General features: G+C 36.2%; 1 long non-coding RNA gene across 1 annotated transcript in view; it reads left to right on the top strand.

The window, feature by feature from the left end:
• LOC108527089 (uncharacterized) overlaps window positions 1-19636 on the top strand; it is a 24252-nt gene extending 4616 nt beyond the window's left edge. Inside the window, exons 2-3 of the long non-coding RNA XR_001884688.1 lie at window positions 16515-16612; window positions 19554-19636. This is a non-coding gene — a long non-coding RNA (uncharacterized LOC108527089). The remainder of the gene's footprint in view (window positions 1-16514; window positions 16613-19553) is intronic.
• Window positions 19637-20384: the final 748 nt, after the last annotated feature.

Here is a 20384-nt window from a genome sequence, read left to right as displayed (position 1 = left end):
TTATAGATTATAAATTATAGATTAAAATTAAAATAATAGATTAAAATTATAAATAAAATTATTTTGTAAATACTTCTAAAATTTATCTACATTATTCCATCAGTACCTTTTGCAAGTTTTCATCACAGTGTATTTGGACTAGTAGCCTCCTAACTGGAGCCTCTGCTGCCACTATTGCCATCTTGCAATCTTCTCTCTATCGTTGATATAGGATGGTATTTCATAAATACAAACGTAATGAAACTTTTAAAAGGTTTACATTTATCTTATAAAAGTAAAATATTTACTATTTTAATACTTGCTACAAAGTCATGCCTATCTAGAGTTTAGAATTTGCGTCACAATCCTTACCTCTATGAAGGTCAAGGAGTAGCCTAGCCTAACATATGTGCAACAAAAACTCATTAATACTAACAATTTATGGAATTCTAACAGTTTCTTAGGCAACTCTACTGGGTGATTATATACATGATCCTTAGTTTTATCAGCTACCAATGAAGAAACAGGAGTGTAGATAGGTTAACCTTCCACAAAGTTAAATTCATGTGTGGTAAAGCTAGAATTTAAATTCAAGTCTGTCTGGCTTCAAAAATCTGCCTTTTGAATTATAAAGATGTTACTGGAAGTTTTGTTCGTGGATCTTTGGCTACATATAGCTATGATTTGTGTGGCTGAGTATGATAATTACAGGAACCATACTAGCTGCATCAATACCAACTATTTTTCTTACAGTTCTTAGTAATAGCTCCCAATAAATAACATTTGCATAGAAACTCCCCAATGATAGGATATGTATATGGGTCAATTTATGTGCTTTCTTTTGTAAGTTGTCCTAATAATAGAATAAATGATACAATGAGGCCACCAAAAAGCAGCAGAGCCCATAAAACTTTTTAGAAGACCTCAAAGGAGTAATTTAAAAGGTCAGGAAAATGACTAAGAAGATAATACTGTCAATTGGTGGGAAAGTAATGAGGAAGAGAAAACTCTGAATTATTTTCAAAACCGCGAGGGAGAATATGGCATTTTGAGATGATTGGCAAATATACTTATGTGAACTTTCTCTTTAATTTATATGTACTACAAAACTATTTGATTCCCACTTTGATAACAAAAATAAAATCAGACCTCAGGAACAAGATTAACATATACAGCATCTATACCAGAAACATGAGAGATATTGAAAAAGACACACTTAAAGAAATACAATTACAATTGTGAATTGCGCTGCTATAAATATGCGTGTGCAAGTATCTTTTTCGAATAATGACTTCTTTTCTTCTTGGTAGATACCCAGTAGTGGGATTGCAGGATCAAATGGTAGTTTTACTTTTAGTTCTTTAACAAATCTCTACACTGTTTTCTGTAGTGGCTGCACTAATTTACATTCCCACCAGCAGTGGAGAAGTGTTCCAACCCAAATGCCCATCAATCAACTAGTGGATAAAGAAACTATGGTATATGTATATATGATGGAATACTACTCAGCCATAAAAGGAATGAATTAACAGCATTTGCAGTGACCTGGATGAAATCGGAGACTATTATTCTAAGTGAAGTAACTCTGGAATGGAAAACCAAACATCATATATTCTCACTGATACATGGGAGCTAAGCTATGAGGACGCAAAGGCATAAGAAAGATACAGTGGGCCGGGCGCGGTGGCTCATGCCTGTAATCCCAACACTTTGAGAGGCAGAGGCGGGCAGATCACAAGGTCTAGAAATCGAGAACATCCTGGCCAACATGGTGATGCCCCGCCCCCAATAAAAATACAAAAATTATCTGGGCATGGTGGCGCACGCCTATAGTCCCAGCTACTCGGGAGGCTGAGGCAGGATAATCGCTTGAACCTGGGAGATAGAGGTTGCAATGAGCAGAGATCGCGCTACTGCACTCCAGCCTGGCGACAGAGTGAGACTCTGCCTCCAAAAAAAAAAAAAAAAAAAAAAAAAAAAAAGATACAATGGACTTTGGGGACTTGGAGGGAAAGGTGGGAGGGGGGCTAGGGATAAAAGACCACAAATATGCAGTGTATACTGCTCGGGTAATGGTTGCACCAAAATCTCACAAAACACCACTGAAGAACTTACTCCTGTAACCAGCCTCTGGAACGACAAGAAAATAAATGTCTATTATTTACAAAAAATTCATGTGGTATTTCATTATAGCAGCTAGAGGTGACTAATATTTGATGCCTTCCATTTCAAGGTGCCAGAGCATTAGATATGCAAAACCGTACACTTTTCATTAAAAAAAAAAAAAGTCATCAGAAATTGTCTAATGGCGTAAGTCTTTTGAAAGTATTTGTTTGTTTATATTCACTCAAGGTAATTACAAATATAAGTACTTCCTTAAAAGATTTTCAAACAGTTGCAACTGAGCATGAAAATATCTCCTCAAATTAGATACCTGTATATTTAGTCTTATCTTCCAGAATTTAATAGCTAGAATGGATCATTTCACTATGTCAACATGTTTTCCATTGGTAGATATTTTCTCTTCATTGTGAATAACAATTTGGTGCTAATGAAGGCTAAGGGACTGGCATAAATAGCTGAAAAATACCTATGTCTGAGTAAGACCAGAGGCAAAAAAACTCTTCTCTTTTTTATAAGAAGACACTGCCCAGGAGAAATGCTAATAATTGGTTACTGGTTATTGCTTATATACAAATCTGAAAAGTACCTTGCAATTATGAAATAATTTTCATAAAATCTCTAAAACTACACAAAACATACCTAATGTGGATGAAAAGAATAATTTTAATTTTTTTTCATTTAAAGCATCTTTGCAACACCTATAGAACACCGGCAGAGGAATGTTGATTTGAGTTGAATTCAGTTTATTTGAATTAAATTGAATATCTTATTTCTTCATACAAAAATATAAGATACAGTGAGAACACATTACGTCATCAGATATCATGGTAATTAAAAAAAAAACTCCTTCTTAGTTTAGTATTTAGTTTTTATTCTTAAAACCAGGGAATACTCACCTTATGAAGTACAAAACAAGAAATATGAAGAGAGATCTATTACAAGTAATGTAATTTACTATAATTTACTTCAGTTTATACCTGCTTTTGTAATGTGACCCAACCAATATGAGACTGTTACTATTTCTTACACAAGAAGATGCTTTGTGTGCTTTTGCAATGTTAAGTGACAAATCTTAAAAGACCTGCATGTCTGGCCAGGCACAGTTGCTCACACCTGTAATCCCAGCACTTAGGGAGGCCGAGGCAGGCAGATGGCTTGAGCTCAGGAGTTCGACACCAGCCTGGGAAACATAGCAAGACCCCCTCTCTACAAATACTCAAAAATTAGCTGGGCATCATTGGGTACACCTGTAATCCCAGCTACTCTGGAGGCTAAGGTGGGAGGATCACTGGAGCCTGGGAAGCAGAGGTTACAGTGAGATGAGGTTATGCCACTGCACCCCAGCCTGGGTTCAGAGTAACACTGTGTCTCAAAAAACAACAACAAACAAAAAAAAACAAACATGCTGCATGTCCATTATACAAATACCAAATGCATACATGTCAAAAGTGTATTTAACTCATTAGTAGAATAAGGTAAACTGGTAAGATGTCACAACCAGTTCAAAGGAGAAATCAAAGACCCAGAAATGTACATGAAATAAAAGAATGTTAAAATAAAATAACTCAAAACCGGCTTTATTCTATGGGAGTACATGGAGGATAGGAGTGAGGGAAACCAACTGACCCTCCATTGAACACAATTTATTTGCACATTTATTGACAAGTTGGTGTGCTTCATTCTTTTTACTCTTCCTTTTGTCTCCTCTTTGAATTTCAAATAGCCTATCTTCAAACTCACTAATTCTTTCTTCTGCTGATCGATTCTGCTGTTGAGATTCGGATGCATTATTCAGTATGTCAGATCCATTTTTCAGTTCTAGAATTTCTGCTTGATTTTTTAAAAATTATTTCCATGTTTGTTAAATTTATCTGATAGGATTCGGAATTCTTTCTCTGTTATTTTGAATTTTGTTGCGCTTCCTTAAAACAGCTATTTTGAATTATCTGTATGAAAAGTCACATATCTCTGTCACTGTAGAATTGGTCGCTGGAGCTTTAATTAGCTTATTTGTTAAAGTCATGTTTTCCTAAATGGCCTTGATGCTTGTGGATGTTTATCAATATCTAGGCATTGAAGAGTTAGGTGTTTTTTGTAATCTTTACAGTCTTGACTTGTTTGTGACTGACCTTTTAGAAGGCTTCCCGAATATTCAATGAAAATTGAGTGTTGTGATCTAATTCTTTGGTCACTACAACTGAGTCTGCATTAGGAGGAAGTCCAAGCCCAGCAACTCTATGACTCTTGCAAACTTGTAGAAGTAACGCCTTGGTAGTCTTGGGTAAGATCCAGAATTCCCTGGATTACCAAGCAGTGCCTCTTTTTCTCTTCTCTTACTTTCCCCCATACAAGGATAATTTACTATGTGTCCTACCCAATGCCTTGAGGAAATTAACTACAGCTTATAAATAGAAAGAAAGAAATTTGCATTTGGATTATAGGAGAGAAAAGAATATACATGAAAAGAAAAAGCTCATTATTATGGAAACTAATTTGTAAAGATTCAGAAGAAATAATGATGTGACAATGCAATAATTACCTTTAAACTCAAGTTTATGCGTTATTACTGAAAATACCAATAACTATATATACTTATCAAATTTTTTTAAAGAGAGGGTATATCAACACAAGTTTTATGCATAAGCAGAGTAATGCAGACTGCATAATGGAATTAAGTGACTGCTATTTGGCTCCCAAGGTCCACAGAATTCCTCCACTGTTAGTAATCTTTTTCTCCTTTTAATTAGTCTTCTCCCTAGGTCTTTTGAAAATCTATTATTTAATTACAATTTTGGCAAGTATAACATATCCAGTCCTTTATAACTCAGTATAAATATATTATCAGATTAATTTGCTCCTGTACCAATAAATACTGGAATAACATTGGTAATGTTAAACCCCAGTGGTGGTGTTGAGGAGGAGAGAATGCTTACTGGGCACTCTAAGAAACATTGAGGTGTCTGAGGTAGAAACAAATGTAAAGAAAAACATTTTGATGTAAGTCAATACCAGGCAGGGATCAAGATGGTGGGATAGAAAGCTTCACCAATTGATCCCCCTGCAGGGACACAAAGTTAACAACTATCTACATAGAAAAAAAAAAAAAAAAAAAAAAAACACTTTCATAAAAAATAAACATCAGATGAACACTCAAAGTACTTAGTTTTAACTGCATATCACTGAAAGAGGCACAGAAGAGATAGAAAAAACAGTCCTGAATCACTGATGCCACCTCTCCCCAACCCCCAGAAGTGGCAGCAAAGTGCAGAGAGCCTCACTGGGTGCTAGGGTAGGGAGAACACAGCAATTGTGAGGCATTGACTTCAGTGCTGTTCTGTTAGAGCAGAAAGGAAAACCAGACCAAACTCAACTGACACCTGCCCACAGAGGGAGCATTTAAATCAGCCCTAGCCAGAAGGGAATCACGAATCCCAGAGGCCCGAACTTGAGTGCTCACAAACTTCACCACAAAGGCTACAATGCTCTGTCTCCAAGTAAACTTGAAAGGCAGTCTAGGCCATAAGGACTGCAAGACTTAGGTGAGTCCTAATGCTGAACTAGGCCCAGAGACAGTGTACTTAGGGGTCACGTGACATTCTGAGACACAAGCTGGGGCAGCCAAGGGAGTGATGTCTTCACTCCTCTTGAGAAGCAGGTCTGTTCATGTCCTTTTCTTACATTTTTAATGTTATTTTTTTCTTAGAAATTTAATTTCCTTATAGATGCTGGATATTAGACCTTTGTCAGACGGATAGATTGCAAATGTTTTCTCCCATTCTGTAGGTTGTCTACTTACTCTGTTGATAGTTTATTTTGCTGTGCAGAAGCTCTTTAATTAGATCCCATTTATCAATTTTTGCTTTTGTTGCAATTGCTTTCGGTGTCTTTGTCATGTAACTTTTGCCCATACCTATGTCCCAAATGGTATTGCCTAGGTTTTTTTCTAGGATTTTTGTGTTTCTGGGTTTTACATTTAAGTCTTTAATCCATCTTGAGTTGATCTTTGTGTAATATATGGTATAAGAAAGGGGTTGTTTCAATTTTCTGCATCTGGCTGGCCAGTTCTCTCAGCACCATTTATTAAATAGGAAATCTTTTCCCCACTGCTTATTTCTGTCAGGTGTGTCAAACATCAGATAGTTGTTGGTGTGCAGTCTTATTTCTGGGTTCTCTATTCTGTTCCATTGATTTATGTGTCTATTTTTATACCAGTGTCACACTGTTTTAGTTACTGTAGCCCTGAAGTATAGTTTGAAGTCAGCTAGTGTGATGCCTCCAGCTTTGTTCTTTTTGCTTATAATTGTCTTGGGTATTAGGCCTCTTTTTTGGTTCTATACGAATTTTAAAATAGTTTTTTCCTAAATATGTGAAGAGTGCCAGTGGTAGTTTAATAGGAATAACATTGAATCCATAAATTGCTTGGGGCAGTATGGCCATTTTCATGATATTGATTCTTCCTATCCATGAGCATGGAATGTTTTTCCATTTTTTTGTGTCATTTCCGATTTCTTTGAGCAGTGGTTTGCATTCTCTTTGAGGAGGTCCTTCACTTCCCTTGTTAGCTGTATCCCTAGGAATTTTATTCTTGTTGTTTCAGTTGTAAATGGGAGTTCATGTGTGATTTGACCCTTGGCTTGCCTGCTGCTGATGTGTAGAAATGCTAGTGATTTTTGCACATTGATTTTGTATCCTGAGACTTTTTGGGCTCAGACAATGGGATTTTCTAGATACAGAATCTTGCCTTCTGGAAACAGGAATAGTTTGACCTCCTCTCTTGTTATTTGAGAACTGTTTATTTATTTCTTTTGCCTGATTATCCATGGCAGAACTTCCAATACTATATTGAATAGGATTGGTGGGAGGGCAACTTTGTCTTGTGTCGGTTTTCAAGGGGAATGCTTCTAGCTTTTGCCCATTCAGTATGATATTGGATGTGGCTTTGTCATATATAGCTCTTATCATTTTAAGATATATTCCTTTAACACCCAGTATATTGAGAATTTTTAACATGAAGGGATGCTGAATTTTATTGAAGGTTTTCTCTGCATCTATTGAGATAATTATGTGGTTTTTGTCTTTAGTTCTATTAATGTGATGAATCACATTTATTGACTTGTATATGTTGAACCAGTCTTGCATTCCAGGAGTGAAGCCTACTTGTAGGTGGAGAAGCTTTTTGATGGGCTGCTGGATTTGGTTTCCCACGATTTGGTTGAGGATTTTTGCATCAATGTTCATCAAGAATATTGGCCTAAAGTTTCTTTTATCTTTTTTTTTGTTGTATCTCTGCCAGGTTTTGGTATTAAGGTGATGCTGAGAATGAGTTAGAGATGAGTCCCTCTTTTTCAATTGTTTGGAATAGTTTCAGTAGAAATGATACCAGCTCTTCTTTGTACCTCTGGTAGAATTCAGATGTTTATCTGTCTGGTTCTGCAATTGTTTGTTTTTTTGTTTTGTTTTGTTTTGTTTTTTTGCCTAGTAGGCTATTTATTACTACCTCAATTTCAGAACTCATTACTGGTCTATTCAGGGATTCAATTTCTTCCTGATTCAGTCTTTGGGAGGGTATATGTGTCTAGGAATTTATCTATTTCTTTTAGAGTTTCTAGCTTATTTACATAGAGGTGTTTATAGTATTCTCTGGTGGTTGTTTGTATTTCTATGGGGTCAGTGGTAATATCCCCCCTATCATTTCTGAGTCTGTTGATTTGAGTATTCTCTATTTTCTTTTTTATTAGTCTGGCTAGTGATCTATTTTATTGTTTTCTTCAAAAAACCAGGTCCTTGATTTCTCGACTTTTTTAAAGGGTTTTTAGTGTCTCTATCTCCTTCAGTTTAGCTGTGATCTTGGTTATTCCTTGTCTTCTGCTAGCTTTGGGGTTTCTTTGCTCTCGGTTCTCTAGTTCTATTATTTGGGATGTTATTTTGTTAACTTGAAATTTTATTAACTTTTTGATGTGGGCATTTAGTGCTATAAATTTCTCTCTTAACACTGTGTTAACTGTATCCCAGGATTCTAGTACATTGTATTTTTGTTCTCATTAGTTTTAAAGAATCTCTTTATTTCTGCCTTAATTTCCTTGTTTACCCAAAAGTAATTCAGGAGAAGCTTATTTAATTTCCATGTAGTTGTATGGTTTTGAGTTAATTTCTTAATCTTGGGTTCTAAATTGATTGCACTGTGGTCCAAGGGAATGTTTCTTATGATTTCAGTAATTTTGCATTTGCTGAGAAATGTTTTACTTCCAATTATGTGATCAATTTTACAGCAAGTGCTGGATGGTAATGAGAAGAACTTATATTCTGTTGTTTTGGGGTGGAAAGCTCTGTAGATATCTGTCAAGTCCACTTGATCCAAAGCTGAGTTCAGCTCCTGAATATCTGTTAATTTTCTGTCTCAGAGATCTGTATAATATTAGCGGTGGGGTGTTAAAGTTTCCCATTATTATTGTGTGTGAGTCTAAGTCTCTTTGAAGGTCTCTGAGAACTTGCTCTCTGAACCTGAGAGTGACTGTGTTGGGTGCACAGATATTTAGGACAGTTAGCTCTTCTTTTTGAATTGAACTATTTACCATTACGTAATGCCTTCTTTGTCTTTTTCAATCTTTGCTGATTTAAAGTCTGTTTTGTCAGAAACTAGGATTGCAATCTCCACATTTTTCTGTTTTCCATTTGCTTGGTAAACTTTTCTTCATCCCTTTATTTTCAGCCTATGTGTGTCTTTGCATGCGAAATGGGTATCTTGAAGACAGCGTACTGATGGGTCTTGGTTCTTTATCCAGCTTCCCTTCTATGTCTTTTAATTGGGGCATTTAGCCCATTTACATTTAAGGTTAGTATGTTATGTGTGGATTTAATCCTGTAGTCATGATGCTAGCTGATTATTTTACGGACTTGTTTTATGTGGTTGCTTCATAGTGTCAATGGCCTGTTTACTTCAGTGTGTTTTTATAGTGGCTGGTAACAGTTTTTTCTTTCCATATTTAGTGTGTCCTTTAGGAGCTCTTGCAAAGCAAGTCTAGTTTCCTCAGCATTTACTTGTTTGAAAATGATCTTAGTTCACCTTTGCTTATGAGGTTTAGTTTAGCCAAATATGAAATTCTGGGTTGGAAATTCTTATATTGAAGAATGTTGAATATTAGCTCCCAATCTCTTCTGGCTTGTTGGGTTTCTACTGAGAGATCCACTGTTAGTCTGATTGGCTTCACTTTATAGGTGACCTGGCCTTTCTCTCTGACTGCCCTTAGCATTGTTTTTCTTTCATTTTGACCTTGGAGAATCTGATAATTATTTGTCTTCAGGATGATCTTCTCATGGAGTATCTTTCTGCGGTTCTCTGCATTTCCTGAATTTGAATCTTGGCCTGTCTAGCAAGATTGGAGAAGTTATTCTGAATGACATCCTGAAACACATTTTCTATATAGGTTTCATTCTCTCCATCTCTTTCAGGTACCCCAATCAGTTGTAGAGCTGGTCTTTTTATGTAATCCCATATTTCTCAGAGACTTTGTTTCTTCCTTTTTATTCTTTGTTTTTCTATTCTTGTCTGACTCTCTTCTTTCAGAGAGACAGTCTTCAAGCTCTGAGATTCTTTCCTTCACTTACTCTATTCTGCTATTAATACTTGTGATTGCATTGTGAAGTTCTTGTAGTATGTTTTTCAGCTCTATCAGACTGGTTATGTTCCTCTCCATACTGGCTATTTTGGCTGTCAGTTCCTACATTGTTTTATCATTATTTTTAGCTTCTTTGCATTGGGTTACAATGTACTTTTTTAGCTCAGCAAATTTCATTTTTATCCACATTCTGAAGCTTACTTCTGTCATTTCAGCCATCTGAGCCTGAGCCCAATTCTGAACACTTGCTGAACGCTTGTTGCAGTTACTTAGAGCAAGGGAGCACTCTGGCTGTTTTAGTTTTCAGCATTTTTGAGGTGATTCTTTCTCATATTTGTGCGTTTATCTACCTTCAATCATTGAGGGTGCTGACCTTTGGATGGGGTGTGTGTGTGTGTGTGTGTGTTTTGTTGTTTGTTTGTTTTTCTTTTAACAGTCTAGCCACTCTTCTGTAGGGCTGCTGTATTTTGCTGGGGGTGCACTCCAGTACCTAGTTGCCTTGGTTTCTCCAGTATCTGGAGATATCATCAGTGAAGGCTGCAAAAAAGCAAAGATGGCAGGCTACCCCTTCCTCTGGGAGCTCTGTCCCAGGGGGTACTGACCTCTTGCCCGCCTGAATGTGCCTGTAGGAGGTAGCTGGAGATCTCGGTTGGGAGGTCTCACTCAATCAAGGGGAACAGGATCAGGGACTTGCTTAAAGAAGCAGTCGGGTTGCATTTTGGTAGAGAGGCTCTGTTGTGTTGGAGATCCCTTCAGCCCCCAATTGGCTTGGGTTCTCCGAGGCCCAAAGGTGGGACCAGCTGAGATGCTCAAACAGTAAAGGTGGTGGCCTGCTCTCCTCCCCAGGGACTTCATCCCAGGAAGAAATAAGAACTCTGTTGGCCATAGAACATGGGCAGTAGTGGCCTGAGGCCCCAGCTTGAAGGATTCACCCAGTGAAGAGGAATGAATCTGGGTCCCATTTATAGAAGCAGTCTGGCCACACCTTGACAAAACAGCTGTGCCATGCTAGTGAACCACCTCTGCCCTGGTCAGCCTGGACTCTCCAAGGACCACAAGCTGGAATGGCTGAGTCATCCAAACAGCCAAGATGGCAGCTCACCCCTCTCCCTGGGCAGTCCATCCCAGAGAGAGATCAGAGTTCTGTCCATAGAATACATGTGGGTGGAGGTAGCTGGAAGCCCCAGCTGGGAGGTCCCACCCAGTGAGGAGGAGTGAATTGAGATCCAGCTCAGTGAAGCAGTCTAGCTATAGTCTGGCAAAGCAACTGTGCTGTGCTGAGAGGACCCTTCCCCATCTAGACTGTTTGGACTCTCCAAAGCCCATAGGCTGGAATGGCTGAGTCAACCAAACAGCCAAGCTGACAAGGCTGCCCCTCACCCCAGGGGCCCCATCCCATCTCAGGTAGGCTCTGCCCTGTTGCCAGTGACTGGCTGGCATTCCAAGCCAGCAGGTCTTATCTTGTGAGATGCCATGGAATTGGGGCCTACAGACAGACACTTCTCAGCCCCCTGGATTCAGCTCCCTTCCCAAGGATATGTATAGACCTCCCACCTTGCCTGAGTTTTAGTCACCTCTGTTGGGGATCTTGGGGCCAGAGTATGTAAAGTTCCTGGGTCTCACACAGTTCTGTGTGTTGGACCCAAGTTCCTGGTGGTGTGGGCTTATGAGGGGATCTCCCAATCCAAGAGTTGCAAAGATCCATGAGAGTGGTGTGGTTTCCCAGGATCGCACATTCACTCACTGCTTCCCTTGTCTAGGGGTGGGGGTTCTCTTGGCTTCGTGTTGCTCCCAGGTGTGCCATCACCCTGCCCTGCGTTTCTTCATTCTCTACGAGTCGAGTTGTTTTCCTCATTATTCCCAACACAAGTACCTGAATATTTCAGTTAAAGGTGTTATATTCACTCGTCCCTTTTGTTTCTCTCCATGAGTGCCACAAAATAACTGCCTTTAATTGGACATCTTGCCTCTTTTCTCAATACCTAACTCTTTAATCCCCAGACACTGAAGAATATCTACTAGCATCAACATCATCCAGGAAAATAAGACCTCACCACATGAACTAAATAAGGCATCAGGGACCAGTCTTGGAGAAACAGAGATATGTGACCATTCAGCAAGGAATTCAAAAGAGATGTGTTGGGGAAACTCAAATGAATTCAGAATAACACAGAGAAGAAATTAAGAATTCTATGAGATAAATTCAACAAAGATATTGAAATAATTTAAAAAAGAACCTCAGTAGGTACAGCAAACCACCATGGCACATGGTTACCTATGTAGCAAACCTGCACATCCTGGAACAGAAAATAAAAAATAAAATAAAGAAATAATTTTTTAAAAAAATAAAGAAGAAAGCCATACCTAAAAGAATATATAATGTATGATTCTAATTATATGTAGCCCAAACATAAATAAAACTAACCTATGGCATTGTAAGTCAAAAATAAAATGTATCTCCGGGTGTTCACTGTAGCATGGAAAAAAAAAAAAAAAAAAGAACCAGCAGAAATTGTTACAGGCCAGGACAGAGTGGCATGACATATTTAAAGTGCTGAAGGAAAAAGGTTTTACCCTAGAGTAGTATATCTGACAAAAATTTCCTTCAAACATGAAAGAGAAATAAAGACTTTCCCAGGCAAACAAAAGCTGAGAGATTTCATTAACACTAGACCTGTTCTACAAGAAAGAAAAGGACATTGATGAGCAATAAATAATCACCTGAAGGTATAAAACTCACTAGTAAGCATAAGTCCACAGAGAAACACAGAATATTATAACACTGTAACTCTGATGTGTAAACTACTCTTAAGTAGAAAGACTAAATGATAAACCAATCAAAACAATAACTACAACAACTATTCAAGACATAGTCAGTACAATAACACATAAGTAGAAACAACAAAAGTTAAAAGCAGGGGATGAAGGTAAAGCATAGAGTTTTATTAGTTTTATTTTGCTGATTTGTTTGTTTATGCAAATAGTGTTAAGTTGCTATCAGATTAAAATGATGAGTTATAAAATAGTATTTGCAAGCCTCATGATACCATCAAAACAAAAAAACATGCAATGGATATACAAAAAACAAAAAGCAAGAAACTAAATCATAAAACCAGAGAAAATCACCTTCAGGTGATAGGAAGAAAGGGAGAATGAAAGAATGCAAAGAAATGAAAGAAAGAAAGCAAAGAATGAAGAAAAGACTATAAGACAACCAGAAACAAATAACAAAATAACAGGAGTGTTTTCCCCTCAATAACAACAGTGAATGTACATGGACTAAACTCTCCAATGAAAAGGCATAGACTGGCTGAGTGGATGAAAAAACAAGACCCATGGGTTTTTTGCCTACAAGAAACCCACTTCACCTATAAAGACACACATAGACTGAAAATAAAGGGATGGAAAAAGATATTCCATACCAATGGAAACAAACAAACAAAAAAGCTGTACTTAGACAAAATAGATTTTAAGACAAAAACTATAAGAGACAAAGAAGGTCATTCTATATTTATAATTATAAAGAGGTCAATTCAGCAAGAGGATATAACAATTTTAAATGTAGATACACCCAGATATATATATTAGAGTACCCAGATATATAAAGGAAATATTATTAGAGCTAAAGAGAGAGATAGGCCCCAATACAATAGTAACTGGAGACTTCAACCTGCCACTTTCAGCATTGGACAGATCTTCTGTACAGAAAATCAACAAAGAAAAGTTCAACTTCATCTGTACTATAGAACAAATGGATCTAATAAATATTTACAAAACATTTCATCCAAGAGCTAACTTTGACTAGATATTTCTGAAAAGACAGCATATAAATGGCAAGCAGGCATATGAAAATGCGCTCAACATCATTAATCATCAGAACAATGCAAATGAAAGCTAAAATGAGATAACATCTCACCCCAGCTATAATGGTTTATATCCGAAAGACGGACAACAAATGTTGGCAAGGATGTGGAGAAAAGGGAACCCTTGTACACTGTTGGTGGGAATGTAAATTAGTACAACCACTGTGGAGAACAGTTTGGAGGTTGCTCAGAAAACTAAAAACTGAGCTACCATATGATCCAGCAATCTCCCTGTGGGTATATACCCAAAAGAAAGAAAATTAGTATATCAAAAAGATATCTGCATTCCTATGTTTGTTGCAGCATTGTTTATAATAGCTAAGATTTTGAGGCAATCCAAGTGTCCATCAACACAAGAATGAATATGGAAAATGTGTTATTTATGTGCACAATGGAGTACTGTTTAACCATAAAAAATAAATCAATCAATACCAGGCAAATTTTATCAATTTGAAAATCTCCATGTTTACTTTTTACTTGTTCTGCCAAATTAAATCCATTTTCTTGATACTATACATATTCTCTATGATGCATCCAAGACTCTTCTTTGAAGTTCAATCCAGTAAAATATAATTGGAGGAAGAGGTAAGGATTTTGAGGTGGGTGAGATTTTCTCAAAATTGAATTTCTATCTGCTTATTAGATGAAAAAATTCACATAAACAATTAATAGAGTTATTAGATGAAAGTCAGATGGACCTAAGAGCATACCAGTCAAAAGATATTTCCAGTAAAATTCAGCAGAGGAGTCATTCACTCTAAGATGTATAATTTTGTATCTGCCTCATAATCTCTCTAGAGTCATTCTTTAAATCTTAGAATATAATACTGGCAAATTCTGCTGCTGCTGCCAATCCTGATGGAACAAGCTATCAATCTAATTCAAAGTGAAATGATTACATGTAAACCCCTATCTCTTTCCCAAAATTATCGCAGCAGAAAGTGAAACATTTGGAACAATATTCAACCCTAGGACAGGCAAATATTTCTGAGGTTAGATGTGATTTTGTTGCGATTTTTGTTTCTAACATTTTAGCAGAAATGTTTTATATATCAAACTACCTCAATGTAATTTAAACTCTAATAAAACACTTCACCATCTGGCCTAGTTCTTTCTTATACCTGGAACAGTTTTCCCCAAACGATAGCAAAATACAGTCATTTGTTGCATTTGTTGATCCTCTTGTCACCTCATATTTAACTATTCTTTATTAACACATCTAGTGAACTGATACTACAGAATGTAAAGGAATGCAAATGATCTGGCTGGTGCAATTGAAAAAATATTATAATTGCCATGAAATGAACAAAGGGACTCTAATTATGTATGTTAATAGGACAAAGATGCACAGTGTTCTGCTTATAATGGTTTAATGACATCAGTTTTATGGTTGAGATTTCCAGCATTTCTCATATCAGACTGAATATCATATTAGGCAATTAGTAACTTGATTCTCACTGTACAGGGTGGCTTTAAAATTCAGCTGCACTTTTGCTAATGTGGTTTCCTTTTCTTTTTACATTATCTTATGAAAGAAAATGTTCTTGAGTACTTACTCAGTAAATAACATAAGTATCAATTTTCAATCAGAACGTTACTATCTTGGCATCAAAGTATTTCTCTTAAGAGTGCCCTGGATTTAAAATGTGTACTAAACCTTTTTGGTGTAATTTATCCTCTAAAATAAAGATGCACACTTAACAAAGGCTAAAATAGTTTATGAAAATGCATTCGATCAAACATGACACTTACCAAGAATGGAAGAGCAATGACATCCCAAAAACTAGCGGAAAAAAATTAAAGCAGAAAAATTACTTTTGAGCTGTTAATACTTCAGGCAAGAGTAATGTTATTACATTGTTGTTTCATGGAAAAGAAATATCCACGATAGGACTGAAAAGCAATACCTACAAATAATAATTTCACAACTGTATAAGAAAAGTAATTTGGAAAAAAATCTTTTATTTAATAGAGAAACTTTAAAAAATTACAGCATTTTTTATATCTCCATTTAGATACTTTGGTTCATGAAATAAGTTCTCTTCATGAGATTTTGTTTGTTTGTTTGTTTGTTTGTTTGTTTGTTTTTCCCCAGGTTGCTGGCATGCAGTGGCGCGATCTTGGCTCACTGTAACCTCTGCATCCTGGGTTCAAGCAATTCTCCTGCCTCAGCTTCCCAAGTAGTGGGACTACAGGTGTGCACCACCATGCCTAGCTAATTTTTGCATTTTTAGTAGAGATGGGATTTCACCATGTTGGCCAGGATTGTCTCAATCTCTTGACCTTCTGATCTGCCCACCTTGGCCTCTCAAAGTGCTGGGATTACAGGCCCAAGCCACTGTGCCCGGCCTGAGATTTTTTTTAAAATAAAATTGTTTCATTTGTATAACATAGTGGTTTTAGGACTACTGAAAACATTTTCTCCAGGTGTAGTTTATAATATAATTTTAGTATTTTAGATGTTTCTTTTTCTATAATTTCAGGCATTTGGAGAATGTGAGGAAAATCTTTTAACAGTCAAGAAAGTCATTAAGAGTCAGCAGTATAGTTTTACAGTTCAGTAATGTAAACCATTACTTATTTTAAACATTAAAAAGATCATGCCAACCTTCACTGGCTGCCATTAGAAAGGGGTTTCTGTTATACTTCTGTAAGTTGGATTTTGCTAGTATAGTTTGCCTGATTTTATGTTGTGTGTGAAGCATTTAAAGTACCAGATCATTGTGTCATGGCTAAAACCCAGATTCCACCATAGAATTTTCACATTTTAGATTAGTCACCGTATTTGCTAGCAACACCAAGTTGTGTCTAAAAGGCAGGAGTAAAACAAATCACGTGCAATAAATAACGTATGTGCCTCTTACCCGAGCTCAAAATCTTAAATAATTTCCACATGATCCTAATGATTGCCACATGTGTATCTTTCCTGTAGACATTGTTTTATCCGTTTAGTCCATTTGGATGGCAAGATTGTAGCTGTACATAACTGCAAACTGAAGGAAAAAATTAAGAATAAAGGCAGACAATCCAGTAAGTGTCACTTCTTCACTTTATTTTAAGAGCAGTAGTGTCCAATTAGAATTTTCATGATTAGTCAAGAAATGGATATTGTTGGTGTAAAGCAGATGGCTTTTATATACTGCTTTGTTGTAAAATATATAGTATACATAATTATTTATAAGGTTTTAGGCTAAGCATTGTGATAAATACAATGAATAAGGAGCATACCTTTTCATTTGAAAATTTGCATGTGAAAAGGTCATTAACAAAATATGGTGGAATTAACCTAAAAACTTGAAATTGCTTGATCTCTACCACTAGGAGTGTGACATTAGACAAAACTCTCAATATTGTTGAGCCTGAATTTCACTGGTCAAGCTAAGGCTTAAACATGGACACACACAAGGTTACTGTAAAGATAAACTGATGACATACAATGTAATGTATAATCTTGAGATACATTTTTTATTTCTTGTGCATTTATCTGTGTGTTTTCAATGCGTTTTAACATGTGGTATTTTTTTTTTTTTCTGTGTGCTTTTAATGTGCTTTAAGTTCCTGCCTGGTGGCTTCTACTTGTCTCTTTGAAATAGGAATCAAGATTGCAGTGGTCTAAGTCTGCAGGGGAACTTGCAGACTTAGGTGCTTTATATGTTCAAGGAAGGATGAACGTAATTGTTGAAATAAATGAGAGTACCTGTTAAATTTTGTGATTGCCTGTCCTTGTACACAGTAAGAAGAAGACAAGCTTTAAAAGTTTGCAAGATTATAGGGAAGGACACAGAAAGGCAACGAGACAAAGGAATTGAGGCTGGTAGCTAAAGGACTCTTGCAGTGATTAACTAAGTGTTTTGAAAAGGAAGGAATGCCTAAAATAAACCCAGAGGCTAGAAGAAATAGTTGGGTGTCAAAGGACTGAAAGTTTCAATAAGATCAAAGAATAGGTGTGCAGGTATGTCTGAAAAGAAATGATGCTGTACTCAGAAAAGAAGGTAATGGAGCTTAAGCTTTCTAATCCTAATGTGTGGATGCTCAGTTTCAGGGGAGGAAAAGTTCATGGTGATATGAGTCATGGCATAGAGGAAATAAGGAGTGATAAGAGTCTGAATATTTGGGGGAGATTTATATGGTGAAATCACACAGCATAATAGAAAGTAGAGGGATAAGAAAGACTGTGAGATAGGAATCAACATCCTCCATAAATCTCTGAAATGTAAATGAGAATTTGTATTTTTTATTTATGTAAAGTTACTTTACATCAATGTTAATGAAAGGCAAATGACAAAGAAGATACAGAAGGGTAGCAAATGGTTTCAGATTCATGTTGTGAAAGTTTTTGTAAATTTTAAAGTAAAATGTAAGTCTGGGAGAATGGTAACACTTCCTATTTCAAAAGAAAGGGAAAAACCTTAGGGAGTGAGCCTTCCACTGGACAGATCTGTAAGGAAAATAATGTTCTCAGGGGATGACCATGTTTCTGACTATGCCTGCAAATAATTATCATTCTATAATAACATATAAGTAATGTAGATAACCTATAATATAATGTAATAAGATGTACTATTTGTAATTCTGCAAAGCTATTTCTAGCCACAGGCAATAAAAAATTATAGATCCTGTTAAACTGTTCATTAAGAGTTCAAACAAGTATTGAATTATGCTAAATAATAGTAACTCAACATTAATTTGGTTAATTTAATGACATTAACGTTTGCTTTTTTTATTACCCTCTATGTCTAATGGAGACACTGGCTACAACTAACTGAATGAGTTTTTGACAATATTTCCTGGCATTATGGCCTTTGCCAGATGATTTTGCCTCTATTGACCATCATGTTTTGCATTTGGATTTGAAGTGTACAATTAGCATGATAAAATGATTCTCCTGTCATTTTCCCACAAGCTGTTTCTCATTTAGTTAAATACTTCTTCCGGGGTCAGAGACTCCACCGGTTTCAAAGTGAGATCGGCATGCAGATGAAATTTTTAGACCATATTGAAAAATGAAAAATTGGACTCGTCATCACTTTTTCCCGAGAGGAAAGCTGCCCTCTGCAGAGCCAAGGAAAGAAAACAGCAGTGAAATAATATAGAAACCCAGGGAACAGCAGGTAGAAGAATTAGTCATGGTTGCTTTGGAGTATAAAGTTTTACCTCCAATATACTGCCAAAAATACTAAATGATTTAACACAACATCTTATTCTAGTTTTACAAAATATGGGTTGCTAGGCTTTCTTCCTTTTATGCCCCTGTGTTTTCTTGATATCTTTTACCTGGTTCCAGTTACCTTAACTTCTGGTAGAAGATAGCATTTTCAGAGCAATATGGCAAGACTTGCCCACATGAGTCCTATTGACCTTGATCAAGGCCACAAGGCAAAATCCCTAGTCCTTACTTTGAAAATTAACTTGATATTTCCAGACATATATTCATCTGGTTTTGCTATTCCACATATGAGAATTATTTCTCTGAAAGGTTTGATTTACTTCTATTAATTATTATTCAAAAATATACCCTGTGAAACAATTGTAACTAAATACCAAACAAATGAAAACAGATGGTAGTGTAATCTAGACAAAGAATTTGGCCCAGGGGGTTTAAAAAAAAAGAATGTAATAGAGGAAGAATTTTATTTAATTGCCCTCAGAAAGTCAACATGAAAAGTGATTGAAATAGGTTTTGCTGGTATCTCTCTCAGTTTTAAATATATTTGTATTTCTAAAGTAAAGCATCTATAAAGATAATCCAGAACTTAAGTAGTGAAAATAACTATTTTTTCATACTCAATTACAACATTTAAGTCCGTATTAACAAGCCAAACCGAAGTAAAGATTTACCAAGTGAATTACGAAAATATGACATCTGGATGATGAAAGTGAGTTTGATAATTTTAAAACTAATTTGAATGACTAATTAAAAGTTTACCTTAGTCATTAGGAAGCTTATGACTGCTCTCACTGTTTTTTCCAGCATTATCTTTGCAGACTTTGTTCATCCAAGATCAAAACAATTGGTCAATTTCATCAGCTCCTTTAAATAATGCATCTGGAAAGTGAAAAATAGTCTATCTGATGACAAGACCTTTCACCATGTTAGGAGGAGGTTTCTTTGTTCTCATTAACATCCACTAAAAAGGCCCTAGTGTGGAGGCCCACTCTGGAAAAGTTGGCCTCCAGTGCACAAGATGAAGAGAAAAGGTCAAGTTCACAAGATTTTAATCACTCAGAAGCACATCTGCCTGAAAAGCCTAGTCAAAGATCTGCATGAGGCAATGTACTTAACACCTTCCAAATTCCCTTTTCAGCACAGATTACCCACCCTACTTATAGCACCAGATGGATTCTTGAAAAAGTGTTGCAATGTAATCAGGCATCAAAGTTAAAATAAATTTTATAAACAGTACTAAGGCTGTTTATAAAATTTACAAACCACTTTGGTACATTTCTTTGGTCTCCTCCATTCATTTTGCCAGCAGTCGTTGATTTAAAAGGTTATGTGAATGTGTATATTTTTTTCTAATGTAACATTTACAAAGAAAGCACTTACGTAAATAAACCTTTGGAAAACGAGGTTGCTATGATTAAAGCACAAATGTGGGCATGTGCCATGGAAAGTACTGTTCTTTTCTTTAATACTATGTTAACAAAAGTTATTTAAATAAATTTCATGTAGAAATCTTATGCACTTTTGCCAATATTATTTTTTAAAAGTATATAAGTACATTTATACTGGAAATATCTACAATACTTTTCCTGGTACAAAATCTTTGGGAGCAGACATTCCCTCATATCTTCATAATAT

The sequence above is a fragment of the Rhinopithecus bieti genome, unplaced genomic scaffold (genome assembly GCF_001698545.2).
Source record: "Rhinopithecus bieti isolate Rb0 unplaced genomic scaffold, ASM169854v2 scaffold_3316, whole genome shotgun sequence".
Taxonomy (NCBI): Eukaryota; Metazoa; Chordata; class Mammalia; order Primates; family Cercopithecidae; genus Rhinopithecus; species Rhinopithecus bieti.
The sequence above is the reverse complement of the archived record's forward strand: the minus strand, read 5'-3'. Positions and strand labels throughout refer to the sequence as shown.